General features: G+C 31.7%; 1 long non-coding RNA gene across 1 annotated transcript; it reads left to right on the forward strand.

Moving 5' to 3' along the window:
• Nucleotides 1-728: 728 nt before the first annotated feature.
• LOC148598968 (uncharacterized) lies at nucleotides 729-7,398 on the forward strand. The gene is made up of 2 exons (XR_015918358.1): nucleotides 729-807; nucleotides 6,875-7,398. It is a non-coding gene; the product is annotated as an uncharacterized LOC148598968 (long non-coding RNA).
• Nucleotides 7,399-8,612: the final 1,214 nt, after the last annotated feature.

Here is an 8,612-nt window from a genome sequence, read left to right on the forward strand (position 1 = left end):
TAATAATAAAACCATATTTTCTGATATCATACATTCCTGTTTTAGTAATATCATAAAAATATCACACACATTGTAATATTAAAAATTGAATTTATAATATTAGAAAATGAATGTCTGATATGAAAAAATATTTATTATATAATAATTTTTTGATAAAACAAAATAATTTTATAATATTAAATATCGTAATTAAATATGAATACAACAAATCCATTTTCAAATAATAGAAAATCGATTTCTCATATTGAAAAAAATCTGTTTTTTTTTTCAATTTAATATTATACATTCAATTGATTTTTTTTATATTAAAAGAGTGCTTTATAATATTAGAAAAAAAATTTGTAATATTAAATGATGAAATTGTATTGTCAAAAACATTTTAATATTAAAAACCGATGGAGGTTTTCTCTAAAGATGAATGTAATTTATAGCTTTAACATCATATCAGTTTCCTTTGTTAATTTCAATAATTTAGTAAATTGTAAACAGGCATGAACAATTTAGCCAAAAATATTCATGTCTACATATGTTCAAAGCATGTATTACCATGAAAAGTAGATTTAGTCAGGTTGGTAAGGGTCCTTTGAACATTTGAATTTCATTTCTGCTGCAACTTTAATTTCATAACGCAAAGGATAATATCGTTTTAAAGTAAAACGTGTTTTGACGACATAAACGTTTGAATTTTGTAACAACATCCGAAAATACACAACGTATTGTTACAGGAAGCATGTGCTATGGTCGGAAGTAGTCTTGTGAAACTTGAAAGTTCGGAGGAGAACACATGGATTGAAGGTCGAATTAAAGGTAATTGTTGAGGTCAATGAATCATTTAATTTGGTTTAAAATAGTAAATTATCACATTATTAATACGCGGCAATGTACATTTGGATGTCAGTGTCAATTGAATTTTCATAATATCCGTCAAAGGGTTACTCTTTTACATTGCAAGAAAATTTTATTTTGACCATCTTTAAAGCTACAAAGTAAAGTACAGAAATTTCCTGATTACGTTTGTTTCTCTATAAATGGTCAATTTCATATGATAAACGTTTACTGCAGAAAATTAAATCTATTTCTAATCGACCTATAAATTTCCCTACCGGTGCACCTGGTCCATGCCCTCAGTTTTTAGTAGAGTCCGAGTTGCTCATTTACTTTTGTTACTTTGTATGTATGATTTTAGTTACTTTATATTCTTTGTTGTGTATGTCTGTTTTCCATGTCTGGTCTTTGTCCCTGGATTACATTCTTTTGATTACCGCTATAACCTTGGTTCCCTTCATTACTCTTAGTAATCACTTTAATAATGTAACGCCAACTAAGTTAAAAATACAAAACATACCCCTCCTATTAAATTGACTGTCGTCATCACGTCCACTTAAAAGTGCTTAAAACGGTCTCTATGATTGACCTTCAATTAACCTTTGCATTGAAAGGGTAATCAAGGGAAACAAGGTTCCAGCGGAAATCGATAGAATGTAATCAAGGGACAAAGACCAGACATATAAAATAAACAAACATAACAAAAAACATAAAGTAACCAAAGTAATACATACAAAGTAACAGAAGTAATTGAGCTTAAAGCAGTAAGCTTTACCTAAATCTCTGTACACTAGGACAATCTCGATTTCTCTTGTATAATGTCATTTCTATCAACAGCATTGCGATATTGATGTTCTTTTATGTTAAAGTTACATTATTTACTAGGAGTGTTTCATGAAGTCATCACATTTGCAGTTATAGTAGTGTTTCTTTTTCCAAAGAATATAACCACATTGCAGACACATATTTGTTTTTGTTTTGTTTAGTTTTGATTTTTTTTTGTTACGATTAAGATTAAATTGTGGAAAGAAAAATGTTCAGAATTTCGGATTTTCTTCAATCTATTAACATGTATAGATCGGATTAGTGTTCGGTAATTTTGTAATTGTCCTTATTTATACGGTGTTGCGTATTTAAAAAATGCCGTATATTTCAAACAAGCGTTTATATTGGAAATATAATTTTTTACTCATTTGAACTGATTCATCAAGCTGAACTATGTAAGTAATCATTGTTCCGATCCATCATTTCCGTTTCCTTATGCCCCATGTCCATTGCCCAATATATCGTTCCCATTTTCTAGTCTCCGTTGCCCATACTCCATTAAAATGTGTCTTTTATTAGTACTAATTTTAAAACTGAAACACTACATTCGGCAGTTTAAATGGTATAACTTTCCTATTTTCCCAATATTTCAATGGCCACATGCCCTTTCCCTATATCCTTATGCTCCAATCCCTATGCCAAAATCGCTTTGCCTGTTACTCATTTATGATATTATTGCCCTACATGTTAAATTAAAGGAATATACATGTCACGAATATAAATGATTATTTGACTCATTTAATCTCACATATGTAAATGGTGTAAAGTTTTGCATATTCGTTTTATTTCATGACTGCAAGAAAAAAATTAGTGACCATCTATGAAATTTGAAAACAGAAAACAATTCATTCAGAATTCATGACATTGAAAATAATGCCTAGTCAAGCAGTATCCGCGTGGATGGTTTTACACTATTTTCACTTCAATCAAATATTATAAATGTGATTATGACTTAAAATATATCAAGGCGTTCAGACATAGAATTTCAGGGTTTTTATCTCATATAGAGTGAAAAGAAAAGGTTTCTATTTAAATGAAATGTTTTCACTTTTCCTTTTTTGGATTATTATAATTAATGGACCAAAGGAATACCATGACGGATTTACTGTTGTTAATATATTTCCATCAAATGTGTCCATTGTCGTCATTTGTATTTTTTCCTTTTTCAAACATATTTTTCTCTGAATCCAGTGGATAGATTGTAACAAAATGTTGCTTGAATCTTTTCTACATATAAGTGTATCTTTAACTATCCGTTTGTGGTGATTCTTGCAAACAATGGTCACCGCTATTACATATAGACCAAAGGGATAGAATTGCAAAAAGTTGCAAATAACTCAAACACGGTTCGGTTTATATAAAATCTCACAGGAGTAATTAAAATTATACAGCATGATGAAATGGACCTATGCCCTTATTTACAAAAAGATTCGTTGTCGGATGTTTGAGTTATTGGTTCTAAAATGGACTTTTTTCCAAATTTACCTTTCCAGTTTTGAGAGTCTTCTCTTTTGAGATTATCATGTGGACTGTTATCAAACATAACATGCATATTTCTGGTTATCTTTAATAATCTGTTTTAAGATTTTTGATCCGTAGAAAAACATGACTGTCGCTACCAAAATAAAAAATAAAGTTTAGACAACAATATTTATTGAATCATTGGTTTAAGTTGTAAGTAAACATAATTTGAGATGAATTTATTGAAGTGTCACTTATGATATGAAGAGAGGATTCTCTTGAAAACCGAAGGATACCTTCATGTACATGTACAATGTATGACTTGTGACTTAAACAAAAGTATCGTCCTGGCTAGTTTTAATATATCTGTGACAGTGAATTATATAGCTCTATCCTACATTCATATTATTCGACCTAAATACCTTGACCCTCTTATTGACGACTCGTAATGATTTATCGTGATGACATTATATTCAAAACTTGCTACCTGCCAAACTACATGTAGGCTCTCTGACGAATTGAGTAGTTATATCCATGGTATGTTTAAATGTATCTAGATGTGAGTCCTTCAAATATCATTTCCAGATATATAAGTAAACAATTGAGTGCCAGGGGATGGACAGTTTTGTAGTCTTCTCTTCATATGCAAACAACATATTTTATGAGGACATAATGCCTTGCCTGTCTCAAACAATTTTTTTTGTCACACCTTGTCCTAAAGGATTTATGTTGGAAATTTTGAGTTTAAGATGTACACAATCAGTCATAATCATTCAATCCGAAACACATATATTAAATGCTAGATCAAAAGTATCTGCATTATCTAATGTAAACTCGCCACATCTTGATTGAGTCCGTTTGATACCATTGATAATTGTGTTGAGGCGTCTGAGTTCAGAAACATTAAGATAATCAATATTTAATTCTATTCACTTGAACCTAATATCACATAGATAAGACTTAATAGTGCTTTAACTGATCAGCATTTCACTTAAACAATAAGGTACAAAAATAGTAAAGTTTCTTCACAACTTTGATATTAGAATACTCTAGTACTATAAAAGCTACAACCCCCCTAAAAATCAAACATTCCACATAAGCCTTGAAGCCAGCTTCATTCACGTGTCTAATTATACTTACGATAGATTTATACCACAATTGATCAACTACACTGTTGAGTTCCAGAGCACAATTTGAGGGGGAGGCACTATGCATGAGAAGCTCTGGACCTCTAGAAAGTTGCTTGTAAAAGCATGTCAAAATATTGTGGTAATGAGCGACAGTCAGAAGTAATTCTAATATAATAATAATATATATTTCTCCAGATAAGACAAAACAAATGCCACAGAGAAGTAGCTATTGGCATGATTGTAAGAGCATCAAAATATCCGTTTTGATGTATTCCTACCTATTTTTTGTATTACTTTAATAGCATCATATACTCGAACATAAGACAAATTTCTTAGTTACAAATTTCTTTATCATTATACATAATCCTTTTCCGGTCATAAAGGTCACACTTTTGAAATTGCCAAAAGCAGTGATAAATTCGCTAATAGTAAGACTTAATGCAGTTTTGTATCCTCATGATTTGAAATATTGACTGTAATTGACCCAAGTTCTGTATATAAGTTTTTCATGTTCAATTTGGGGGATAAACAAATTTGGAAGGTTAATAACCTTGCCTTCCCAAACACGCTTTTTTAGGATTTCTGACACCACAAGTGGAGAATACATTCAGATGGGACTCCAAATTCAGAGTTTGGAAAACGATAACTACCAATTCTGGCTTGAGAGTTCTTATCATTATGGATTAGTTTTGTCACTGTTTGTTGTAGACCTGACATTGCTTGTTGCATCGTCTGCATACCATTGACACACTGTTGTTATTGTTCACGGGCGCCGTCATATTGACGAATATATAGCGACTATATTTAGAGCTGGTAATCGCACTTCTTTGGGCCGCATCACTGCTCTTATCCAAAACTAAAGTTGATACATTTACTGAACTGTTAGAAGGAAAATAAGTAGTATCAACCTCACTCGTCTCCTTGTCAAATTGTCGAATTGTCATCATTAATTTGTGCAGACAGTTGACGTCTGTACTATCTATACAACATGTGGAAATGTTCATACGCGCTTTATTTTCCTCGTAAATCGTTTTAAGATTCGCTTCTGCTGATCGAGGATGGCACAAAAACCTTAATTTTCTCTAGTTCCTCTTGAAATTAAGCTGCTGTCCAATTATTTAGATTCGAAGTATCCCAAGGAGCAGATTTTTGTTTGTTCAGTCAAGATTGAGGTGCGCATTTGTATGCCATTGTGATAATGATAAAACGGATTTCTTTATCTGTACATACAACCCATCATCGGTCGGTGTTATAAATACAAATGTCTAAATCAAAAAGTTGAACTTATCAAAGATTTAATGCTAATTATAACAACTAATCAAATTCTTTGCATATAACTTGGTATAAATAACCTAAGAGTAATAAAGCTCTGGCATAACGTATGAGTTGTGATATGAATACTCCATACGCAGGAGCCGAAGGAATGTTGCCACAGATGAAAGGAAAGTCGACAATTCTGAATGAAAAGTCATCACGTTTGTCGTAAAGTTTGGTCAATAGTTTTCCTTTACCATCGATTTCTAAGTGTGGGTCAAGATATGAGGCTGATTTCACAGTGTCTGCAGTATCCTTTATCTCAAGTTCTTTTGGGTAGATGCGATGTATCAAATCCCCGAAATTAGGATTGTTTAAAGATAATACGTCATCTATATAGCGGAAACTGAGATTGAAGGATCTAGCCAAACAAAATTCATTCTTTCTGATCAGATCAGCTATAAAATCAGCCTCATAAGAGTGAAGGAATAGGTCAGCAAGTAAAGGAACACAATTTGTTCCCATTGGAATGCCGACCGTTTGTTGAAAAACACGTCCACCATACTGGAGAAATATGTTGTCGATTAAAAATTCCAGCATTTTGTAAACATCTTCCTCTGTATATTTGGAAGATGATTTGGAATTATTTCTTACAATGTATGAGGAATCTCTACCAAGAACTACCTAAAGAAAGACAGCTCTTAATTAACAACGTAAACCTGCCTCATCTATACGAGCCTTAAATTAAGCCAAATTTGTACGGGAGTAAATGTATTCAGCATGTTGAGATATATCTATTTTGAAATTATCGTGTTAAGCTATGTTGGAGTTATTGCCTTTTTAATGTTTTTTCTGTTATTTTTAATATTATTAATTTAAAAATCGTCACCTCAGATACTACCAGACATAATGCAACAAAAGTTGGTATAGTCGTTTCTATGGGTTTTAGAAATCTATAAAAACATGATCGCATTTAGTAAAAACAGAACCTATGGGTCAGACGACATATTTGCATATGTAAGGTTCAATCAAATCCTGACCAATAAAAAGTGTTAAGCATGACGAGATTCTTGTGTGGTTAAATCGTCGTGCGAATTTGTTGAGCCATGTTGTAGTGAATGTCCTTTAACACATTTTCGTGCTATATATATAAGTAAATACAATATAATTTTCTTCGCACATATTATTTAGCAGATTACAACAAAAGATAATATGATTGTCCATTAAGTATCAGTGTTAGGTATTTTATCGATAAGCAAACATGGCCGCTTTTACAAAAACATAGAATGTGACTTAGAAAGAAAATTAGCGATTCAGACTCTTAAAAGCCTTTTGTAATTATTATTATTATTATTATTATTATTATTACTGCTTTACAGAAAATAATTTAAGATTCGCATGGATAGGTGGAATAGATATCGATGGAAACGGAACGTGGGTTTGGTTGGATGGCTGCTCAGTGAATGGCTTTTTACCCTGGGGAGAAAATCAACCAAGTGGTGATGGCCTATGTCTCAGCTTTAAGAGATATAACAATTGGAATGACAGAGGATGCGTCGACAATCTTGCTGGATATGTATGCGAAAAAATTAAGTGATGTTTACTTTTTTTTTCAGATCAATGATGATTAATAAACACGGCTACATTATCATATTACAAATTGAAAAGCATTTTTTGTACCGTTCAAGGTAGTCTCACAAGATATATTCAATTACTTAGTTACAGCATACAGTACATTTGCTTCATAAATTTTGTTCGAACAAATTCCTTCTAATCCTTCAATAAAGAATACTGTAAACGTATTAATTTTCGTTGATTCTTTCAAGTGAACATATTTGCAGGTATAAGTATTCGCAGTATAAAAAAGTAAAATAAAATAAAAGTTATATGGTGTTAAAATCAATTTTCCACCGCAAAAACATCAATAATTAATACACCGCGAAAATAATATTTAGACGTAGAAAATAATAGCAGTGATAAGACCTACACTGCAACCACTTTCTCCAAAAAAAAAAAAAGATTGTGGAAAACCATAAATCTGTGCTATCCTTTTTTTGGTCTCTCTACCAAGGACGATGATTGTGATTTACCGTCTATGTACTGGATTCCTAAACTTCACAAGAATCCATACTAACAACGTTTCATAGCTGGATCTGAAAAATGTACCACCAAACCTCTTTCAAAACTTTTAAGTTCTATACTCACAACTGTCAAAGAGGGTCTACAGTCTTACCCCAATACGTGTTACTCCCGTAGTGGTATTAATTCAATGTGGATCCTGAAAAATTCGAAAGATCTTTTGGAGACAATCAGTTCAAGACTATTATCTGAATATGATAGCATTAAAACCTATGATTTTTCAACACTGTATACTTCTATTCCCCATACTCAGTTAAAGTCCCGACTTAAAAACATTATACATCGTTGTTTTTCCAAAGAAGATGGTACACCTAGATACAAATATATAGTTCTTTGTAGAGATTCCTCATACTTTGTAAGAAATAATTCCAAATCATCTTCCAAATATACAGAGGAAGATGTTTACAAAATGCTAACCTTTTTTCTTTATACATACAACATACAAGGCATGTTTGGACTCCAGTATACGTCCAGGTATACATTATGCAAGACCACCATGGTAAAAATTCAGGGAACTTTTTTTTTTGCCGTCAAATACAACTTTCAAATTTTCTATTATTTTCAAAGATAAAATTTTATGCTAGTTGAAAATACTTGGTTGAATTAAAAGTAGTGGTAATGACTTTTGCAACACCTCTCCCAATTGACATCAAGCTGTTTAAATTTTAAAGCAATATTACAAATGATAAAAAGATCATGCTAATTAAAATGATTGATCGAATAACAAATGTATTATACCCGGATCTTCTCTGCACATGTAAGGTCAAATAATGAAATGGTCAGTGGTCTTCAAGGGTAAAATAGGCTGAATTGGTCAGGAGATAAAATTGTTAGTAGTAAACATCGGGGGTGGGGTTCAGAGCTTTTCCGTTGAAATTATATGCCAGGCATCGTTAAAACACTTTGTACTTGTGTAAATACTTTCCCTATAATTTTGTTTAAGAATTAGTTTGATTTCCCCATTCATTTCACTTAATT

Source organism: Perna viridis, chromosome 14, assembly GCF_037379345.1.
Source record: "Perna viridis isolate PV_CMFRI_1.1 ecotype Kerala chromosome 14, ASM3737934v1, whole genome shotgun sequence".
NCBI lineage: Eukaryota > Metazoa > Mollusca > Bivalvia > Mytilida > Mytilidae > Perna > Perna viridis.